The sequence below is a fragment of the Mustela erminea genome, chromosome 11 (genome assembly GCF_009829155.1).
Source record: "Mustela erminea isolate mMusErm1 chromosome 11, mMusErm1.Pri, whole genome shotgun sequence".
Classification (NCBI taxonomy): Eukaryota; Metazoa; Chordata; class Mammalia; order Carnivora; family Mustelidae; genus Mustela; species Mustela erminea.
In genome coordinates, this window is record NC_045624.1 from 54,205,670 (window position 1) to 54,227,978 (window position 22,309).

Genomic DNA, 22,309 nt, shown 5'->3' on the forward strand with positions numbered 1-22,309 from the left:
TTTTAGCCCTGCTTGGTTGAGCAAAATGAAACAGTGAACATAGCTCTTATGGGTTATATATCTAATAACAATGGACTGTTATTCATCTCTTGGGGAAGTAAAGCAAATGGAATATGATGAAGACTGGAAATATAATTATTAATTCTAATTTTTTAGCAAGTAGCTAGAAAACAAAAAAATTTCTTATTATAGGGTTCCTAAGGAATAAGGAAAGCTTTTAACCATAAAAATCTAATGCATCCTTTTTTTTTTTTAAAGATTTTATTTATTTATTCGACAGAGAGAGATCACAAGTAGGCAGAGAGGCAGGCAGAGAGAGAGAGGAAGTAGGCTCCCTGCTGAGCAGAGAGCCCGATGTGGGACTCGATCCCAGGACCCTGAGATCATGACCTGAGCCGAAGGCAGCGGCTTAACCCACTGAGCCACCCAGGCGCCCCAATCTAATGCATCCTTATTGAGAATGAGACCAATGATTTAGTTCAATTAAATGAATTAAAAAAAATTATTCTGTATAAACCCTGGATTTGGTTTCATAGAAGACATAAAATTACCACCACATAATATCCACTTTAAGAAGTTTACCATGTGGTACAGGACCAATCAAATGAGCCAGTGACTAATAAAAGGCAGAATATTGCACTTTTTATAACTGAGGTATAAACAAAACTCAGTGGGGGTCAAAGGAAAGAATGCTCACTTTTTTATTTTAGGTGGGGAAGATATATGGCTTATTGGAAGAAATGACGTTTGAAAAATGGATGAGATATTTACAAGTGGAAAAAGGAGAAAGGATGTACCAGGCAGACAAATGATTAAAGTCAAGGTAATAGGCAAGTGTGAGTCAGTTTTGAGAAAGTGTGCCAGCTAGAGTGGAGTATAGGTATGTGAAGAGTTTAAGAAATAAGAGATAATATTGGAGGGGCTGACTGAAGCCAGCATGGTGAATTTCATGAATTAGGTAGATGAGTGCGCATTTTTCTTTTTATAGGTGATGAGGGGGTCATTAAAATGTGTGGAGTTGAAGGATGACAGGGTCACAGGCAGGGCTTCTCAGTGTTGCGTGAAGAGAATGCACTACAAATCTCAGAAGTTGTGATTCACATGGTAACTCTACATTTCTATATGTATTATTGTTGTATTTCTGTGTTTATTATGGTATTTATTACTTTTATCATGTTTACTTATATTACGTTATGACAGGTTCCCTGACAGATGGATGTCAAGTTCTTGAAGTTAGAGAGCCTTTTCTGATTTGTATAAAAGCACCATATGGGCTCATGATAGCCTGTGACAGCTGTGCCATAGATAGGCACATCTTTAAGCAGAAGAGAGGACCACTTGCTTCAGAGAAAGACTGGAGGTTTTGACAATAGTAGACAGACACTAAGGAGCTTAGCTTGGAAAAGATGGGCTGATTTAGAATCTGGTAGGGAGGAGGCAATGAAAGGACCCACACATGACTTCAAAGATTGGTGACATAGTGATGGCAAACAAGAAATAGAAAAGAAGGGAGATTTATCAGAGTAGGGGGAAGGGAGGTAGATGGAGGGCAGAGCTGAGAGGTTCCATTTTGAATACATTTGGAGCCAGATGTGTTAGTTGAATATCCAGGTCAAGTGTCAACCATTTCACTGAAATGTTGGTGTGGAAGGTAGGGGAGAAGTTGGGCTAGAGTCATCCACATAAATGTGATTGCTGAGGTAACAGGAGAGCCTGGAGACAGGCAGGCAGAACATAACTGGTGTCAGAAGGAATCGTCCTTCTTATCACATTTTGCTAAGTCCAAAAGAATTAAGAATAAATCCTGCAAAAGGAGCTTGCTTTCTTGGTAATGTGGTTGTTGGGTAGTGTTTCCTTTCCAGGTTCTGTCAGCCATCAAATGCAGTCTGAACACCAGCTTTTATATATAAACATGTCATTTTTTTTTTCATTATAAGATTAGATAAGAGTTCAGCAGAAGAGGCATTCTGACCAAAGGCAGAATCATTAATGTCTTGGTAATGTTTTAATGGAGAATTAGAAGCATAGAAATCAATTATAAAATACAGTTAACTCAAGAAATAAAGCAATGGCAAAAAAAATCCTAAAAGCATTTTTATTTTACCCTTTTATGGACCTTGTATTTGCCTCCATATTTTCATCTCATTCTGATATTTTCTTCTTAATCTGATTCTAATAGTAATTCACATTTCATAAAGTCATAAAATTAATCATAAAAGATAGTTCAGAAGTACCTTGGGTGGTGGAGAAGGAGTTAGGAGATGAAACTGTCTATATAGAGAATCAAAGCTTATTCCAGTGTCTGCCCTAAGCATTTCTTATGTTTTTAGGCTATCTGGCAGAAATATTTCCTGGTATTAGTGCTCTCATACTTACTTTGTTAGGAAGATCCTAGCAGCCAACAAGGTGTTGATGTTTCAAATGTTAGATGAAAGTTGACATTTAAACACAACTTATCTCCAACTTACCCTCTGTCCTATTTTATGTTATTTTAATGTACACAAGGGGGTCCCAGTCTAATCAGGGAGTCATAGAATATTGTTCTTCTGTGTTTTCAGGAAAGTTTATTTTTTTTTTTTAAAGATTTTATTTGTTTATTTGTCAGAGAGAGTGGGGACACTTGCGCATGCACAAGCAGGGAGAAAGGCAGGCAGAGGGAGAAGCAGGCTCCCCACTGAGCAAGGACCCTGACATAGGATTCTATCCCAGGACCTGGGATCATGATCTGAGTCAAAAGGTAGATGCTTAACTGACTGAATTACCCAGGTATCCCTCAGGAAAGTTTTTTTTTTTTTCTTTAAAAGAGCAACATGGGGCGCCTGGGTGGCTCAGTGGGTTAAGCCGCTGCCTTCGGCTCAGGTCATGATCCCAGGGTCCTGGGATCGAGTCCCGCATCGGGCTCTCTGCTCAGCAGGAAGCCTGCTTCCCTCTCTCTCTCTCTGCCTGGCTCTCCATCTACTTGTGATTTCTCTCTGTCAAATAAATAAATAAAATCTTTAAAAAAAAAAAATAAAAAAAAAATAAAAGAGCAACATGATGATGATGTTTCATCATCAGTATTTCCTTGATGTATCCTTTTAAATTCCTAGCATGATAATGCTTTGTTTTCTTAACATTTCAAGGAAGTAGAAAAGTATTATGTGCCAGCATCTTTAGGTTAGTTGGGGAAAATTTGGTATTATATCAATGTATTTGAAATTTAACATTCTCAGTCTCATTTGACTATTGTATGACTATTACTGATAATCATTCTCTGATATTCCCATTGAACTAGAGTGAGTTTTTTTTTAATGTAGTAAGCTGTATTTAAGCATGCTATCAGTACAGTAGGGAAATTAAATGAAATAATTAATCAGCACTTTGACTTACAAATAAAAATATGTAACTTTTTAAAAGTAGATCAGTAATTGTAAGATATAATCAAGGAAGAAAAAACTTGGGCCTTTATAAATAGTATTATCATATAAAGTTTCTGAATTTTTTTGTACTTTAAAATTATAATAGAGACTTTAAAATCTACATAAACAAAGATGTTCTTACTAGTATGGTGATGTTATTTAAATTTTAACAACTCAGTGACACCTGAGTTAGTTAAGTGGCTGCCTTCGGTTTAGGTCATGATCTCAGGGTCCTGGCATCTGGCTCCTAGCTCAGTGGGGAGTATGCTTCCTGTGATCCTAACCCCCCTCTTGTAGTCTCTTTCTCTCTCAAATAAATAAATAAATAGAATCTTCAAAAATTTTTATAAGAATTTTAGGTTTTATTCACAGTGGCAGGCAAATATAAGGATCTTTAAATTTGAACAATCTAATTTTCTTATCCATTTAGAAACAGTTCTAAACTATCTTACATTTTCTCTATTTATAGATTGAAAGATGTACTAGATCTCATACTATTGAAAAAGGAAAGTTTTTGGTGCATAGTTCTTCATAAATTATAGAAAACTGTGAGTTGGATTGTTTTCCTCAATTCCATTAATTCCTATTAAGAGAACCTATCCACATACCACCCCCCCACACCAATATGTACTTAAACACACCAATTAGGTCCTTGAATTAAAAGTAGTTCCTGAGCTGTTTTGTGTGTGTGTGTGTGTGTGTGTGTGTGTGTGTGTGTGTGAAGAATATAATAAGTGTATGTATTTAGTTAATACAGTTTATCCAGCTGGTCTTTTATAAATATTTACTGATGTTAGTGACAACTGAGAAAATTAGTCAGTGGGTGCAAGCATAGAGTTTTCACAAGAATTTAAATCAGATAAAAATGTGGAAGAGAAAGTAATGGCTGTTGAATGTATTACAGAAATGACTGTGAAATGAACCTGGAAAAAAAGAAAGGATATCTGGTTTCCAGAGACAAAATTAAATCACATTTTCATTTAGAATATTACAAAAAACTTTTGAGATATTTGTAGATTTATTTTAAATTTTATTTAAAAATACTTAGGGACTTACCAGTCTGGAGTAAGTCTGCAGGCCAGAATATTAAAACATTTTGAGGAAAGTTTTAATTTCAGACTTCCCCAAGGATGTTGTGAAATCTCTTGGGAACAAAATTGCAGAATTATAGAGATGTTCTTCCAAACTTTCACTTGGCCCTGATAGCCTGATTTTTTTTTTTTTTTTTTTTTTCCTGCTACTGAGTGAAATGCAGAACAGCTAACCAGTCAAACAAAAAAGGCTGGATCTGGAGAAATGTATAATTTGTGAAATTGCCTATAGTGAATTGCCTCAGAAAATATGGTTTGAAACATAAGTGGCTGGTGATGCTGAGAACATAAAAGAATTACATTCTCTTATATTCCCTGGTTTAACACATGACCTGAACTATTTGTCCACAGCTCTTCCATTTTTCTTTGGTAAAAACCACATGAGAAACTAACTAGGAAATTAAACTGTACGTGTGCTTGTTATAGACTAAATTGTGTTCCCCAGGTATTCATATGTTGAAGTCCTAATCCATTACCTCAGAACATGACTTTATTTGGAGATAGGTCTTTTAAAGAGGTAATTATAGTTAAATGAGGCCGTTAGGGTGAGCCCTAATCCATTTTGACTGGTGTCCTTATAAGAAGAGGAGATTTGGGGGTACCTGGGTGGCTCAGTGGGTTAAAGCCTCTGCTTTTGGCTCAGGTCATGGTCTCAAGGTCCTGGGATCAAGCCCCGCATCGGGCTCTCTGCTCAGCGGGGAGCCTGCTTCGTCTTCTCTCTCTGCCTGCCTCTCTGACTCCCTGTGATCTCTGTCTGTCAAATAAATAATTTCAAAAAAAAAAAAAAAAAGAAGAGGAGATTTGGAGATACAGAAAGAGAAATCAGGGATACATGTTCACCGAGAAAGGCCATCTGTAAGCCAAGGAAAGAGACCTCAAGAGAAACCAAACCTGTTGACACCTTGATCTTGGGCTTTCAGCCTCCAGAATTGTGAGAAAATTACCAATTTGTGGTTATTTTGTTATGGCAATCCTAGTAAACTAATATGGTGAAGTAAGTACTAAATCTTTGAAGAAAAAAAGGATTGTCATTTAAATCTTTTAAAAAGGTACATATCCTCGGGCGCCTGGGTGGCTCAGTGGGTTAAAGCCTCTGCCTTCCGCTCAGATCATGATCCCGGAGTCCGAGGATCGAGCCCCACATTGGGCCCTCTGCTTGGTGGGGAACCTGCTTTCTCCTCTCTCTCTGTCTGCCTCTCTGCCTGCTTGTGATCTCTGTCAAATAAATAAATAAAATCTTAAAAAAAAAAAAAAGGTACATATCCTGACATTCGAACAACCAGCTCCTGTATGTATTGGTACTTACTTAACAGTTTTGATTTCCTGTCATGTTACTTTCATTTAACAGATATAAATGTCAACACCTGCTCACCTAGCCATTTCCTTCTTTCCACCTGGAGTTGCTTACTGTTCCTTTCATTCACTTTTAGGTATATGTTGCAGGAAAACATCTGGGAAAAAACAAAAACAAAAACTGGATCTGAATACTCTCTCCACCTTTTAAAAATTGTGGTAAAAAACACATAACATAAAATGTACTGTCTTTACCGTTTTTAAGTGTATAGTTCAGTAGTGTTAAGTGTATTTACATTTTTGTGCAATGAATCTGAAGAACTTTTCATATATGACTTTTGTTATGTTGGGGTTGTTTTCTGTTTTAGTTTGTTGAATCATGAATGGGTGTTGAATTTTCTCAGATGCCTTTTCTACATCAGTTAAGATTATGTGGTTTTTGTCTTTCATTATGTTAAGGTGGTACATTATATTGATTGGTTTTTGCATGCTGAACCATCTTTGCATTGCAAGAATAGATCTTGCTTGGTCTTGATGATGTATTATCCTTTTAATGCATTGTTGAATTTAGTTTGCTGGTATTTTGTTGAGGATTTTTATGTCAACAGTAATCAGAGATACTGGTTTTCAGTTTTTCTTTCCTTGTAAGTGTGTTTTCTGGCTTTGGTATCAAGGTGAAATTGACTGTATAAAATACATTTGGAAGTGTTCCTTCTTTTATTTTTTTGAGTTTAAGAAGGGTTATATTAATTCTTCTAAAAAATTAATGTTTAAAAAAATGTTTTATAGAATCACCAGTGAAGCCTCTAGTCCTGGGTTTTTCCTCATTGGTAGGTTTTTGATTACTGATTAATTCTCCTTATTAGTTATAGGTCTGTTCATATTTTTATTTCTTCATAATTCAGTTTTAGTAGGTTATATGTTTCTAGGAATTTATCCATTTCTTCTATGTTTTGTGTTTTGTTAGTATATAATTACTCACAGATAGTCTCTTTTTATTTGTGCAGCATTGGTTATAATATCCTCTCTTTCATTCAAAGAAATTCACTTTTTAATAGTTGTGAGAACATGTTACTTAAACTCTTGGGGTTCTTATCTGTTCATCTGTAAAATGGGCATGTTACGTATGGTGCCAGATTACTGTTCCCTACTTAATGTTATTTTATTCAACTATTTATGGTCACATTGTTGGTGCTTAATATATAGTAGTTAGTACTATTTTTCATTATTGAGTCAGAGAAATTCCTCTCCCTTTATAGATCACAAATCCCTTTCTCATTCCTTTTCAAAAGAATCATGAGCTCTAAGCTTCATGTATATTATTAACATTCATTTCTTAGGAATTTTGAATCCTGCTGCTGTTTTGTCTCTTACTATTCTTATAGAGTTCTCGTTTTGATTGTATGGCCCTTCTGTGCACATGTTTAACTCAGTAAGAATATATTACTTACAGAAGTCTTTCATTATTCATTTCCTTATACATGACCATGGGCGGATATTTTACTAGTAGGATTTTTCTCTGAGGTAAGTATTTTTCCGACTGTATTTTCTATTAAGTGGAGTAATTCCATGGTCATTCCAGATACTATGGGATACTGTTTTCATATAACTATCCTGTAAATTTAAATAACTTGAGCCAAGTGAAAACCTATTAACTCCCTGTATACCTGTTTTTAGTAGACGTGGTTTCAGTTTTTAGGATGGAAGTGAATATAACTTTTTGGGTTTTGTTTTTTTTTTTCTTTCCTTTATGGACTGCTTTTCACGCATTGTTTGGGAAGGCTCTTGTTTGATTTACGGGTTGATTAAGCATAGTTGACTTTTAATTTTGAGCTGATTAAGCTGTCTGAAAACAGTCATAAGCCTGGATGATGTGTACACAAATTTTTCTTATTTAAATACCAACCCCAAAGTGGTATTTGGCTTTATGAACAAAGGGAAAATACTTTGATTCCCCTTGTGGAAAACTACATACAGTTGAGTTTTATTGGCATTGTTGTTAACTATTGATTGTCCTATAAATCGTAAAGGATAAAATATTTACCTTTGCAGGGTAAAGAATGGAATTTGGGTATAGAGAGAGGAAATACAGCATTACTATACTTTCTTAAAGTTATCCAGAGTAATTGGAAAACTATGAGTGAATTCAGCAACTCTTATCTTAAACCTAATAATGTAGTCTGAGACTATTCAAGGGTAGTATTGCGGACTCTTGATTTGGGATTAGATCAGCATAGATTTGATTGAGAACTTTATCTTTTGCATTGTCAACAAACAACCCCTTAATTTGAGAGGTTTACAATAATAAACATTAATTTCTTTCTTATGTTAGGTGAGGACTGTGTGTTGGCCATAGCTTTGTTGGTATCAACTGGGCTTCATGTGTCTCCTGATTCCTAGGCTTTGGCTGGTGAGCAGGTATTTTCTAGGGCATTCTCTTCTCTTGTTAAGTCAAGAGGGTTATAAGTAAACCACACAAGTATACTTAGACCCTCACATCCCCTTGACCAAAGCAGGTCAGAGGGCTCAACCCCAGTCAGTGAGGTAGGGAAGTGAATTCTGCCTCCAGGAAGGCACAGCAAGTGTAGGGAGGGTATGACATTAACAATAATTCAATGTATCGTAAGAACCTATCTTGGAAATACTGTGGACTCTCTCTAGGCATTCCCATAATAAACTCAACATGTCGATTCAGACTAGAAAGAAATTCTTTCTTTCTTTTTTTTAAAGATTTTATTTATTTATTTGACAGAGAGAGAGAGAGCACAAGAAGGGGAGCAGCAGAGCAAGAGGGAGAAACAGCTGTATGTACTTCTCCCTCAGCAGGGAACCCGACGGGGTGTGTGTGTGTGTGTGTGTGTGTGTGTGTGCTCAATCCCAAGACTCTAGGCTCATGACCTGAGCCAGAGACAGAAGCTTAACCGACTGAACCACTCAGATGTCCAGAAATAAATTATTTCTGAATCAGAGAATTTTAGAAACAAAAGATTTTTTTTTTTCAGTCATGGATTCCTTCAGAGTGATATTGTAAGTCAAGACCAAAGGTAAATAAGATTAAAGTGGGGGAGGGAAATCCAATGTACTCCCAGCTGACTGCTTCCTCTTTGCCTTCTTGGTTTCCCTTACTGTGGTTTCCTGGCAAATCCTAAGATGATTTTGCAGAACAGAATTTGAAAATCATCAGTGCAGCATTTCGCAGTGCAGGCTTTATAGATGTTTAGGGGTGTTAGGTTACAAGAAAATGTAAAACATTTGTGTAGGTTGCACAAAGTTAAGCAGAACTGCAGGAATTCTCAGAACCTTTACTATGTTAATGTTTCTTGTAAATCTCCAAGATGATTGTATAGCATTGCCAGAATCAGAATTGCCCAAAATTTTGTGAAGAAACTTAGTGTTTTGGAACACATCTTAGGGACAGTTGCATTAGGGAACCGCTTTTATTTTTTAAAAAATATATATATGGAGTAGGATGGAACAATTGGCTGATTTTTTTTTTTCAGCTTGTTAGTTGCAGTGAATGGATTAAAATTAAAATTCTCCTCACTTCCTCTCTGGGAGTCTTTGTTCATGTTGCTGAGTTTGTTCATATGACCAAGACATACTTTCACAATTATGTAGTGGTTCATGGAGTATTTTAACCTTTGAGAAAAGGGGGCCTCATGAATGCCTTTGTTAGGGTCCAATAAGAAGGAAATTGAGTTGAGTGACCATGAGTAACTGGTTTCACAAAGTGAATGAATGATTCTATGATCTCATCTAAGCAACTTAGGGGATAAACCACAGTATTAACACATGCCTAGGTTTTTGGTTTTTTTTTTTTTTTTCCCCAGTGAAATTAAGACTCCATTCATGAAGAAAATAATGGCTATTGACAACTATAATTTTCCATAATACAAATTCTACTCTTTACTTTTATTTTTTGTTCACAAGTAAATGTCTGTTGTGCATTTGTATCATTTATGTCCTAGGATACTGTTAATAGATAAATTTGACCCAATTCTTATCAAGAGCTGAATAGCTGTTACACATTCAGAGGGAGTGATCATCTTCAGTTTTATCTAAGGAAAACCCATGATATCTGGTGGTGGTGGAGGACAGAATGGAGGAGAGCCCATTCTTATATAATTACCTATGATTTGAAAATCCAAAATTTCCAGGGGATTAAGATCTTAAAAAAAATTGTATTAATAAGTGGGAAATAGCCAGAAAAATTAGGATGAACACTTGGTAGAATTTGTTTTATCTCTCAAAATAATTGTACAATACAAAAAGTAAAGAAATTGAGTCATAAGAAAATTGAGTCATAAGAAAGAGAAAGAGAAATACTTTTTAATTTAACTTAGATTCTTTCATAAATACTGAGTAAGTGCAACTTAAGATTTTCCTCCATTGTTTTTATAGAGTAAGCATTGTATTACTTTTATTTTTTACTTGATAGCTGTAAGAGGCAAGTGCAGTATTTATAATTTTATGAGCAGTTGCCTCAGGCATTAGTGATTGAAATTGTGAAAGAGCAAAATAAAACTTTCCAGGTGTATGTAAATGAAAGCCATATGTGAAGATAAAGTTCTGATTAGAATACAGATTAAAGGATGACATTGATTTTTCAAATGTACAGTTAAGGTCAAAATTTTTTTTAAGTGAGTACAAAGATCTTTGATTTCACTAAGTTGGTGCATCTCTTGAACGTTCCCCTGTTATTTAAGATAAGTAGCAGGTATGGGAATGTTTTACCAACTAATTTCCAATTTTGTAAAAGCTGTTCTAAGCTCTCCTTTAAAAAGATTTTGTTCTAGTGTCCCTCTTAAAAGGTTTCTGTATTTTTCTCCACTTGACTTTTTTCTCTCTCAAACTGAAAAAAACCCAAATAAACCATTTTAAGTTTGCATATTAAAAAACAGAAAAGTTTGTACAAGTCACAAGTATACACTTACTGAAATTTTCACAAATAAGTTACACCATATAACCTACACCCCACAGACCCCTTAGTATTCCCTTCTATATGCTTAAAAACTTTTGTATATATATAAAAGCAAAATTTGGGGGCCCATGAGCCTCTAGTTAGGTCATTTCACATTTTAGAATTTTTACCCTCCTTTGGGAATTGACATTTCAAATGTGATTATACATCATACCCCAGTGAGTTTGTCTGCTTATTCTCTAAATACTTGAAATTACTTTGATTTTTCCCAGAGCTAGTTGTATCTACTAATGCTTGGAATTCTTTTATCATCTTGGAAACCTCTATCTTGAAACCTCTATCTCTAATATGTGCCTAAATGAGTTTGTTTGCCCAGATTTCAACTATTATATTTGGATTACCTAAATAGTAACCAAGATTAAACATTGCTTTCTTAGAAGTAGATAGATCAATATGTAAGTAATATCTGGGATCTTCTCTTCCTTCTTATTAACTTCTAGCTCTCTATTGGTTTTGTGAATAGTTACCTGTTGTATCACATGGAGGGGAAGGTCATTATGTTATTTTTCATAGTAAAACCAAATAAAAAGAAGAATTGATTTTAGGTTTTTTTTTCCATTAGTGGTTGGACAATCACCCCTCCATAGTACTGTATGTTTATGTATTACTACAATATAATATATAAAACTAAAGTTTAAATTTGTATTTAAAAAGATTAAAAAAGAATTGCTTGTGTTTTTCATATATGTGTGTGTGTGTGTGTGTTTTCTTACAGATAGGGAGAGCACACACATTCACGCAAAGGGAACGGGACTAAGGTCCCCTGATTGGGGTGGGGGGCTCAATTTCCACCGTGAGATAATGACTTGAGCAGAGATCAAGAGTTAGATGCTTATCAGACTGAGCCACCCAGGCGCCGTGCTTGTATTTTTCTGTTACATGTTCTTGGAATACCTTCCTTATATAAGAAAGGTAATTTTTGGTCTCCTTACTTAAAGAAGTTGGCCAACTGGCCCTATCCATTTTTCTTAGAACTCTGTTCTTTTCCTTGTATAACCTACTACAATATGTAAGAAAAGATTTGGAATTGTTACTTAATGTCAGTTTTCCTCTGTAGACTTAAGCTCATAGTTTTAGACCAGACTATATCTATTTTGTTTGTGAGTTTATCTGTAGTGCTGACCCTATGCTTGTCATATGGTACAGGTTTAATAAGTATTTGTTGTATAAACAGATGACTTAAATACTAGGATTGTATTCTTTACAAAAAGGATACTGTAGCGATTGGGCCTTCTCTTGGCATAACAGGAGCCTTCTGCCTCCTATTTAGAGCTCAGCCACAACCCTGGGTCCCTCCCTAACCCTTCAAATCTGAGCTTTAAGTCCCTCTTCCTTCCTTCCCTCTGGCTCTGACCTTGGGCCCCATTCAGAGAACCTGGCTTGGGTCTTTCCTTTCTGTTGGAGCCTCCCATCTGGTTTGTGGAGATGGAATGTTACAGATGTGCTGAATGCCCAGGGCCAAGTCTGTGAGCAGCTATACCCATATTCTTTGTAAACCAAAAGGCAAGAAGGTTGAAATGTGCAGCCTTAAGTCTGTTTCCTGTCACAATAAATTTTTAAATCCTTAATAACTCTAGGTTTGAATATTTGTGCTACTTTTCATGGGCTTGATTCAGAGAACAGCATCTACTCTTGAGCCCTGGCTAAGGGGCTGGGGTGCTACATTCCGCTGATAGACTTTCCTAGTACTCACTGTCAGCCTCTCTGCCTGAAGTTTGACCACTGCTATCACTGGATTTCCCATGACTGTTCAGTCTGTCTTAGGGGATGGCCAATAAATTCAGATTCCTGAATGTGAGTTGCTTACAAACTGTGGTTGCCGTATTCCGTTGGCTGCTATACCTTGGCTGCCAAATTTTATCATTCTGTTTGTATTCACAGTTTGGCCTCTCTTTCCCCCAGACAATATCACCTTCAAATTATGGTTTGTTTGTGTCTACCTTTTGGGCAGCAGGGCTGTGCAGAGTGATGTTCAGAGGTGACATTTGTGTTATTCATGTATTATATACTTCATCCTGTACCCCATTCATGATCTATTATAATAAGAAAGCAATCCAAAGTTACTAATACTCAGCTGGAATTGATGGATATCATTATAAAAAATCATTCTTTTCAGTGGTACTCACCTTTCGACATGGTTCAGCCTTCTACCATTAACATGGAACCCTGATTCTGGAAATACAGCCTTCTCTTTTTTTTTATTTAAAAATTATTTATTTATTTTTATTTTTAAAATTTTTATTAACATATAATCTATTATTTGCCTTAGGGGTACAGGTCAGTGAATCATCAGGCTTACACATTTCATAGCACTCACCATAGCACATACCCTCCCCAATGTCTATAACCCAGCCACCCTCTCCCTCTCCCCAACCCCCTAGCAACCCTCAGTTTGTTTCATGAGATTAAGAGTCTCTTATGGTTTGTCTCCCTCCTGATCCCATCTTGTTTAATTTTTCCCTCCCTACCTCCCACAACCCCTGCCCTGCCTCTCAAATTCCTCATATCAGAGAGATCATATGATAATTGTCTTTCTCCAAGACTTATTTCACTCAGCATAATACCCTCTAGTTCCATAGACCTCGTTGCAAATGGCAAGATTTCATTTCTTTTCATGGCTGCATAGAATTCCATTATATATATATATATATATATATATATATATATCTATATATATATATGTATATGTGTATATATACATATATATATGTATATATATACCGCATCTTCTTTATCCAGTCATCTTTTGATGGACATCTAGGTTCTTTCCATAGTTTGGCTATTGTGGACATTGTTGCTATAAACATTTGGGTGCATGTGCCCCTTCAGATCACTACATTTGTATCTTTGGGGTAAATACCCAGTAATGTGATTGCTGGGTCATAGGGTAGCTCTATTTTCAACTTTTTGAGAAACCTCCATACTGTTTTCCAGAGTGACTGCACCAGAATGCATTCCCACCAACAGTGTAGGAAGGTTCCCCTTTCTTTTCATCTTTACCAAAATCTGTTGTTTCCTGCCTTGTTAATTTTAGCCATTCTGACTGGTGTGAGGTGGTATCTTACTGCGGTTTTGATTTGTTGGAAATACAGCCTTCTGCTTGTAAGTAGGGGTTGTTTTTCTGGGCAGGTGACTTTCTTGTTATTTCTTTTTTTTTTCTTTAAGATTTTATTTATTTATTTGAGAGAGGGTGAGAGAGAGAGAGAGTATAAGAGGGGAGAAGGTTAGAGGGAGAAGTAGACTCCCTCTGGAGCAGGGAGCTCGACGCAGGATTCGATCCCGGGACTCCAGGATCATGACCTGAGCCGAAGGCAGTTGCTTAACCAACTGAGCCACCCAGGCTCCCTCTTGTTATTTCTGAAGTGCTCTTTGAGGTATTCGCTTCCACGGCCCAGGTTAAGGTATTCTGTTTTAATGGCATATGACTTATTTTCTTTTCATTTGAGATACTCTAAAGGACCTGTGGTTCTAGGTCCCATTAAGAAAGGAGTTGTATTTGGGTACCTGGGTGGCTCAGTCAGTTAAGTGGCTGCCCTCTGCATAGGTAATGATCCCAGAATATAGGGATCGAGGCCCACATTAGGCTCCCTCCTCAGCCAGGAGTTTGCTTCTCCCTCTGACTCCCCTCTCTTGTACTCTATCTCTCTCACTCTCTCTTTCAAATAAATGAAGACAATCTTTTTTAAAAAAAGGTTTCTGCACAGTGAAGAAAACAATAAAAAAAATTACAGAATGGGAGAAAGTATTTGCAAATGACATATCTGATAAAGGGTTAGTATCCAAAAATAAATGAATAAATAAATAAATAAATAAGAAAGAAAAAAAGAAACGAGGTGTATTGGCCTGGTATTACCTATTAGCATATAAAAGTAAATCCTCCAGAAGCTGGCAGTAAAGGTTAAGCATGTGGGAACTAGCAGAATTAATATGCAAAGCACAGAGTCAGGTTTTACAGCCTCAGGCAGCACATCTTACCACATTCAACTAATTACAGATTAGTTATTTAAAGGAAAAACTGGATGTAAATTACTTCATTTAATAATTAAGTTATTAAAATTAAAATGTGAAGAATTTGCTTTAAATAAAATAATTGGTATATTTGTTTTTTTCTTCCATAGTGCGATCATGGAACATGCCCCCTCTGTTTTTTTAACAGCTGTGCCAGGTTTTACAGAAGGCAGATTTATCAGCTTTTGTGAAAAAACAGGCAGTCACTTGCTGCTGAGATCAGAGAGAGGGAGGCTTATGAGAGCTGATAAAATAATCAACCCCAGGACAAAAATAGATGTACACTATGTAGAGTAAAAACAAAATATTTTGTTATGGGGGACTATAATAATATTACTAACATACTGTATAAAGTTCTTCAAAGGAAATACGGTAGATCCTGTTGGTTATTATTCTCAATACCCTTTCCCACCCCTTTCTCCCTTGGGCACTTTAACTATAAAAGTTGCAGAAGTTAAATACAATTTATTTAGCTTCTCTTGAAGCTAAGCATGTGACGTATTTCTAGTTAATGAAACCTGGGAGTGGGGAGGTGGGAGTTGATCATAGAATGTTTCGTTCATTCTGCTTGTTAGGTCCCCTCAGTTTCTTCTCTAAGTAAATAACCATGGAGTAAAGCTATGGAAGATGCAATAAAGCTTTTTTTTTTTTTTTTTTTTTTAAATTTTTTATAAACATATATTTTTATCCCCACGGGTACAGGTCTGTGAATCGCCAGGTTTACACACTTCACAGCACTCACCAAAGCACATAACCCTCCCCAGATGCAATAAAGCTTTTAAATGGCACCAAAAATCATGGGTTTCTCTGACTCTTCTTAGAGACTTTTAGTGATTTTCCGACCCTGGAAAAAAACACAAAAAACTTCATCTGTGCCTAGCAGCTGTTACCATACTTTCATATATCTTATACCATTTCACATTCTAAGGAGTTTTGAATTTTTTTTTTTTTCTCCTAGGTGACCCTTCTTTTCAAAACTTTTGATATGGGGTTTAAATATTACTATTTAAAGGTATGGATTGGTTGAATGAGTGAGGCAGGGAGGATATATGTTGTGCTATTGAGAGGTAAGATGGCTCCAGGAATATTCAGCATTGGCCATAGCAGCACCACCAGAAAATATATTTTAATTAATTATTAATTAGTTTATTTATAGCAGATGATGTATTTTAAAGGAAGGCTTTGTCTTTTTTTTTTTTTTTAAGATTTTATTTATTTATTTGACAGACAGAGATCACAAGCAGAGAGAGAGAGAGAGGGAGGGGGAAGCAGGCTCACTGCTGAGCTGCTGAGCAGAGAGCCTGATGCGGGACTCGATCCCAGGACCCTGAGATCATGACCCGAGCCGTAGGCAGAGGCTTTAACCCACTGAGCCACCCAGGCGCCCCATCAGATGATGTATTTTAAGAGAAGTTTTTAAATTGAAACCTGGCTTCATTATCCTTAAAAATGAAACTAAGAATGAAGGAAGCATTAACATTTATTTTTTTTTTTATATTTTTTATTTTTTATTTTTTTATTTTTTATAAACATATATTTTTATCCCCAGGGGTACAGGTCTGTGAATCACCAGGTTTACACACTTTATGTACTATATTTAAATTTCTTCTTCCACATTTTTTATGTGACTATGATGCCCAGGTGAGATGTCACCATTTGACATGGTTTGGACATTTTGCTGTCTTGCTTTTTTCGTTCTTCTGTAAGAAGAACATTATAATTAAACTATCAACCAATTCTTCCTTTTACACTGTTTATCTTTATCTGTAACTTAGCTAAATGTACTGTCATTCAAAAAATATTTTCAATTAAATATATATAATGCAATTACACAAAATAAATAGAAAACTTCTTTACATATCCACACAGAGGGGATTGAGATGATTGTAAATATTGTTTGAGTAATTCCCAACTGGTAGTTTTTAAAAGAGATCTCTAAAGGAAAATAAAAACAAAAACAAAAAAACACTAACAACTTTAGTAATTGCTTAAATTAAGTCAGAAATAGGTAAGATCTTTTTTATTAAATTGAAAAAACTGGCTGAAATACATACATAGTCTCATTTTTAAGGGAGGGCATGAAATTTATTTTTAAAAATTACTCTTAAATTTTGAATTGGTAGAAATGTTTTTAAATAAATATACAATTTTAAAGTACAGTAGCAGTTGCAATTAAAGTTCCTTGGACGGATAAAAATACATGATGTGCATATGTTCTATAATTTTTTTTTTTTTTGGAAATATTTGGGAACTCCTTGAACATAAAGCTAATTAAGTCATACAACCTACATATTAACATATTATAGAATTCATTTATGATGCAGCTGATAAAGACTCAATTATTTTTCTTTATCAACATATAAGAGATTCCATTGCAGATATGAAGAAATTTGGTATTTTAGTGGCTGAAATTCTAAAAGCTTGACCAGAAATGAAAGATTTTATCTAGATTAAAAAGTAAGAGAATTGGGTGCCTGGGTGGCTTAGTCAGTTAAGTGTCTATCTTCGGATCATGTCATGATCCTGGAGTCCCAGGATCAAGTCCTGCATTGGGCTCCCAGCTTTGCAGGAAGTCTCCTTCTCCCCTCTCATGCTCTCTCTTATTTGCTCTGTCTCTTAAATAAATAAATAAAATCTTTAAAAAAAGTAAGAGAACTGATATTTCCTCATTTTGGGCCCTCACAGGGCTATGCCCTTCTTTGTCTTCTTGAGTTAAACCTTATTCTAGTATTATTTCTATTTGACTAGAATGCTTTAACTTTATTTATCAAATGTGGTATTTATGCATTTACAAAGGTAAATATTAAATTTTATTGAAAGCTGCTGGAATTTCCTCTTCTATTAGTCTGTTCAGAGAAGTGGCTATGATGTTTGCATTTTGTATAGATGCCCAGGAATCAGCCTTAACATTAGTACTTTTATCTCTTGGGACATATTCCAGAGTTTTCTAAACAGTCTGTACATCCATACAAAGATTATTGTGGTTTTTAATATTGCTCCCAGCAATTCCCTTGACTGAATTGTTAATCCAGTTTCTCCCACATTGGTGATACCATTGTAAACTGTGAAGGCCATGAAGGCTAAGTTTTAGGTTAAACCCTAAGAAAGCTTCAGAAGAAAGTCTTCTCCTACAAGTACTATACTCAGACTTTGAGAAAACAGTTGTTCTTTAGCCTTTGCTATACTACTAGCAGATGTTCACACTGTTAAATTTTGAAAAATGGCAATAGTTGAATTAACTTTATGAATCTGTGAGGTCAGATTCTATGGACTCTGAATTCATTCAATGAGGCTCCAAGAGACTCTTTCCACTTTTCTTCCATGATTAGAATATGGTAAAAGAGTTCATTAAATATTAATTTTATCAGTTATTTATATATTCTTTTAGTTACCCATTTCTAGTAGGTTGCTAGACTGTGTTAACCATAGTTTCAGATTTTATTTTTTTTCTTTGTAGATACCAGATGACATTTTATTACATTTGTTCAACACATTAGTTACATATCTATGTTGATGCCTAGTGCATTCTGGGAAATAAAATGACTTTTTGTAACTTCCAATTGTCTGTTGCCCTTAAAGAAAGTAGGATGTCCAGTTTATTTGTTAAGACTGCTTAGTAAGAGGTGACATGGCTAAATAATTGGTGAAATTTGAATATGAACTCTGATTAGTTGACAGCCTCAGTGTAAAATTTCCTAAAATTGTTTATCATACTGGGTCTGTGAAAGAGAATTCTTTTTCTGAAGAGATACGCATTGAGGTATTAAAGGGTTATGGTATTAAAGGTATTAAAGGGTACAGTGTCTATGATTCACTTTCAAATGGTTCTGGAAAATTTTTTCATATACATACACATACATATAAAAGAGAGTGAGAAAGATGAGGCAAATATGGCAGAAAATTAACAATTGATGAATCAGGGTGAAGGACACACAAGTACTTTGTGTAATTCTTGCAACATTTCTGTAGAACTTCTTTAGAACTAAAAGATAAAATGTGTTCTCAAATTAAAATTTCAGCAAAAATTAATGTATGTTTATGACCACCAGAGAGGCATACTCCTTTCTAATCAGTGTATTATATTTCTGTATTTTAAAATAATGAGAAAGCATATATATGACTTTTTAGGACATCTGAAAGCAAGAAGTGAGACTTCCATTATGGCTTTGGGGACTGCTGATAGTTGGTGCAGGAAATGAATTCCATGAGTACTTCCTTCCTGTCAGGACTGAGAACAAGCAGCCCTAGAGAGCTGCCTCTTCAACTCGACATTGTGGAGAAGGTAAGGATTTTATTTATTTCTAGGTTCTTCCTTCTAGTTAAGAAATCAATTATGTCAAAGTGCTAATCAAATTCCTTCATATACAATTATAATTTTAGGGTATAAATAAGTGGAATGCCTTAAACATGGAATACTCAAAAATCTTGATTTTTTTTCTAACAAAATATGAAAGCTTTGCATTTAAATTAGGGTTTTGTACATAATAATATGGAACACTTTTAGTCACTTATACAATTATTTGACTTCAAAGATTGGATTAACTGTGATTAACTATCTCAGTTTTTCCTAACCTTTATTTCATGTAGTTCATACTTTTCAATAATGATAATTTCTTACATGGTTATATGAATCATATTTAATATTTATGCTTTTGCAAGACTTTCAAAAATTAGGAAAGAAAATTCCCATCAGACTGTATGTTGGCAAATAGGACCTTTGTGTTATTAGCTCCTATGAATTAAGCCAGGTAAAGTGAGGATTAGTAATCAGCATTAGACAAATGGGGAAAAATGAGGTGCAGAGGACTGAAATAACTTTTTCAAAGTAAAATAATCTCTACCTGATTTTATGATGTAATTTATGGCATCAAGCAGTAGAATTCTTTATAAGACTTACAAATTCTCTTAATTATAATGAGTTTGTAGTTAGACATATAGTCATCTTTGGTCATTCTTTCTATTTGTTTATACTAAGTTGCAATTCAAAGGACATAGTATTTTTTGCAATTGAAACCTATAGAATCCATGCTGCTTTGTAATTGCCAATGGCAAAATATTCTGAAGTCAAATTGCGGAGTTTTAATAATATTGTGATATTTTGATTATGATATCTTGTGTGTATGTTTTTAGCAATATAGTTCGAGTCTTCTCATTTAGAAAAGCTTTAAAGATCATCACTTTGAATATCAACTTATTTCTAAAATCAAAGTATAATACTCACCTAATACTGGTACTGTCGTCTCATGTTGCAAGAAATGTTGGAAGTCCTACATGGCGTGCTAAGAAAAATCTGATTCTTCATATCTCTCTGGATGCAGGTCCTCAAGGTTCAATCTTGCCATATCTTTTTGAATATTTCCTTACTCTTGGTTACCCAAATATTCTTCTGAGTGTTGAAATCTACGGTTTCTATTCTGTACCCTCCTGTATCCTTTGAGTTGCCACTGTTCTATTGTATGGAACACTATTTCTCCTCAGTCTCCTTATTTCCTCCTTCTTCTTTTAAAATTGGGTTTAGAATGGCTTCCATCTTCACCTCCATAAGCAAAGTCCCAACTCATTGTGGGGATATTTTCTATTATTTCTCCATAATGGGAGGTAACACAGAATTAGAAATTTCATAATTAGGTATATAATGAAAAACATTTAGAAAGAGAAGGTTCTATGATGACTCAGGCCAATCTCAATGAAGCCATCAGTATTTTCAGCTTTAATCTTCCTCTTCAGTCTTTTCCTGGCTAAAAATCTTTCTAACATCCCCATATTTATTTTCTTATTCAATACTGTAGTCAAAGTGAATACCTAACTGGCAACATATGCAGTACACCTTTAGTCTCTTAATGTCAGTTTCAAGTATTGCGACACTTCCAAAAGGCAGCTTGAGAGGGAGGAAAAAGAAGAAGGAGAGAACAAAAGCTTGAGGAGGCAGTAGGGGCTGAATCACAAAGACCCTCACATGCTGTGTTCTAAGGAGTTTAAAAAAAGGTGTAAATGCTAAAAGGAGAAAAGTTCATAATGTCTAATGGAATTATAGAGAAGGTCAATATTTTGGATTGATCAAATGACACAACAGTTGAATTAAACATAAATATCAGATGATGCTTTTTAGACTTTGAACTGTATACAGATCACTTGGGAATCTTATTAAAAATGCAGATTCTAGGGCGCCTGGGTGGCTCAGTGGGTTAAGCCGCTGCCTTCGGCTCAGGTCATGATCTCAGAGTCCTGGGATCGAGTCCCGCATCGGGCTCTCTGCTCAGCGGAGAGCCTGCTTCCCTTTCTCTCTCTCTGCCTGCCTCTCCATCTACTTGTGATTTCTCTCTGTCAAATAAATAAATAAAATCTTTAAAAAAAAAATGCAGATTCTAAGTCCTGGGTTGAGTGTGGAGCCTGAAATTCTGTATTTCTAACCAGCTCTAAAGTGATGCTGGTTGCTGCTAGTCCATGGGCATACTTTGAGTAGCATGGTTTTAGAATACGCTAATCTATTTGCATTGAAATATACATTTTACATGAAGACCTTTTATGAAAAATTTTTAAATAACTTCAAATATACCTGATCTTAGTATGTAGATTAAAAAGAACGAAAGAAAGAAGTGCAATGGAGAATCAACCAATTAAGCATGAATTTTAAAGGATTCAAGTAAGATATCAAGAATCCAAAAGAAAGTAATTAGTTTTGAAGTACTAGAGAATATGGCTTTACATTTCCATCAGGGTAAACAGAAATAGCACACATCGTATTCATACATAGTTTTAAATTCTAGAGAAGAGGATCTGAATCATTTATTTGCTCATGTTGTTCTGCCAAGTTCATAAAGTTTCTTCAGCAGGTAAATCTATGTGCCCTTGTCATAATCATAACCTTCTGCTAACCCAAGTATTTTTTCTCTAGAAACTTGAAGGTTGGGCCCTGAAGAACATTTACAACTAGTCTTTTTAGGTTTCTAACATTGATATTTTTCAGTCCTATGTTTCTTTCAAATTTGATCTGTTAATTCTGAATGGTGATAATACATATTTACATATATATTTATATATGTTCATATATATTTAATCATTTATATTTGTATAATGCTTTAAAATTCTCTCCACATACTCTCATTTGATGCCCATGATGTTTCTGTGAGTTTGGCTATTTTGTCCCATTTTATTAAGAAGGAAACAAAGGCTAGAAGATGTCAGGAGACTTGTCCAGGATCAGGTAGTTACTAAGTGGCAAAGTCAGGATTCAGATTTAGGTATTTGGTTTAAAAATCTTATTTTCTTTCTACCAGGACTTATTTCTTTTTGTCATATAGAACATATAGAGAGATGAAATTCTTGTCAGGTTAAGAGAATAATTTCTAAGATAGCTTAAACAAAGACTGTAGAATGAGAACAGAAAAAAAAGCTTCCCGAAAACTCTGGCCAACAAGTCACCTCCAGAGTTGAGATATATTAACTCTGATAAAATAGCAAGTTTTGACATATAGTAGACAACAGACAACAGGAAGAGACCCAAAGCTTGTAGGTGTACAGACTGGAATTAAATTACT

General features: G+C 35.1%; 1 long non-coding RNA gene across 2 annotated transcripts in view; it reads left to right on the forward strand.

Moving 5' to 3' along the window:
* LOC116568570 overlaps nucleotides 1–22,309 on the forward strand; it is a 52,920-nt gene that overhangs the window by 13,284 nt on the left and 17,327 nt on the right. For both annotated transcript variants that reach the window (XR_004276676.1, XR_004276677.1), the window contains exon 2: nucleotides 18,900–19,053. This is a non-coding gene — a long non-coding RNA (uncharacterized LOC116568570). The remainder of the gene's footprint in view (nucleotides 1–18,899; nucleotides 19,054–22,309) is intronic.